The sequence below is a fragment of the Limulus polyphemus genome, unplaced genomic scaffold (genome assembly GCF_000517525.1).
Source record: "Limulus polyphemus unplaced genomic scaffold, Limulus_polyphemus-2.1.2 Scaffold22, whole genome shotgun sequence".
In the NCBI taxonomy this organism is placed as follows: Eukaryota; Metazoa; Arthropoda; class Merostomata; order Xiphosura; family Limulidae; genus Limulus; species Limulus polyphemus.
The window spans coordinates 1,715,263-1,716,958 of record NW_013665632.1 but is presented as its reverse complement, the minus strand read 5'-3'; positions in this window follow the sequence as shown (position 1 = coordinate 1,716,958).

Sequence of the window (1,696 nt, the reverse complement as noted above, 5' to 3'; positions counted from 1 at the left end):
GGCCAATTTTTCTTTCAATGTCTTGAAAGCATGCTGGGAAGGAACTGTCCATTCGAACTTCTGGCCTTTTGTTTGTCAAATCATGTAGTGGAGTAACTATAGTTGCAAAGTCCTTCACAAACTTCCAGTAATAGGTACAGAGTCCCAATAAACTTCTTAACTCCCCACATTGTCTGCTGTTGGCCAATCACACACTGCTTTCACCTTGTCAGGATCAGTTCACACACCATGCTCACTTACAATGTGACCCAAATAAAGCACCTTTTTCTGGAACAGTTGGCCTTTCTTGGGATGGAGTTTGAGTTTTGCTGCTTTCAAATGATTGAATACTTCCTCTAGCCGGGACATTTCCTCATCAAACGTTGTTGCAAACATAATGACATCATCCAGCTACACTAGGGCTATCCTCCATTGTAGGCCTTCCAGTACTCTTTCCATCAGCCTCTCAAATGTTGCTGAAGCATTGCTAAGACCGAATGGCATCACAAGGTATTGCCAGAGACCTTGGCCATAACTAAATGCAGTCTTAGGTTTATCTGTTTCAGCCATTTTCACTTGATGGAAACCGAACTTTAAGTCCAGAGTTGATAACCACCTGGCTCCACTTAGGGCATCAAGAGTATCATCAATTCTTGGCAGTGGGTATGAGTCTTTTTTCGGTTATAGTGTTAAGAGCCCTGAAATCCACACAGCAACGTTGGGTCCCATCCTTCTTCTGGACTAACACGACAGGAGCTAACCAGGGACTATCTGATTTTTCGACTATCCCTTCCTTAATTTGGCCGCCCATGACCTTCTCCATCTTTTGTTGCTTTGCCGGAGCTATTCTCCTCAGAGGGATCTTTATTGGATGGTGATTGCCTGTGTTTATTCTGTACTATACATGGTCTGTGCAGCCGAGGTTATGATCTCCTTTCGAAATGACGTCTGCATAATTCGTCAAAAGTTCTCTAACATGAAGAGCCTGTGATGATGACAAATGGACTATGCTCTTCTTATAGAGGTCAGTTAAATGTTCTGGAAATGTATGTTCTTTCTTTATAGTTGCATTTCTTGCTTTAACATTGACTGGCCCTACCTCCTGGCACACACCCAACAATGCCCCTTCCTTAAGTGTCTGCTCACATGTAGAGAAATTGGCCACTGTTATGGGCACTACTTGATGACTTGCCACTAGTGACCTTCCAATCTTCACATTCGATGGCCTGGATGGGTCTTCCACTGCTTCCACAAGCATCGGGCTTCCTTGGGGATGTTCTTTTATTCTACCCCAAATTACTGGAATTTGGCCTTTGTTGTTCCCAATCGTCAGTTTATCGAAGTTAACTACACACTTCCTCGGTAGTAAGTAGTCCAACCCTAATATGCATTGGTCTTCAATGTCAGCCAAGTATACTTTGTGTCTGTCCTTCATGTGAGCTCAATAGTTACCCAAACTGGTCCCCACAACCTTGCATAATGTCCTGTCACACCACAGAGCTTCTGTTTGGCTTCTGATACTCCTTTGTGATCCATCACCTTGATACTCACAAGGGTTTGCTGAGATGCAGAATCTATGACAAAGTTGCACCTTTGGCCATCCAGCTTTCCTGTACATAGACACTATGTGTACTTGCCATTTTACACTTAGCTGTTGGGACTTTCACGATGGAGGTTGGTGGGCATTCCTCAACACCAATCACAACTGGTTTCCCCG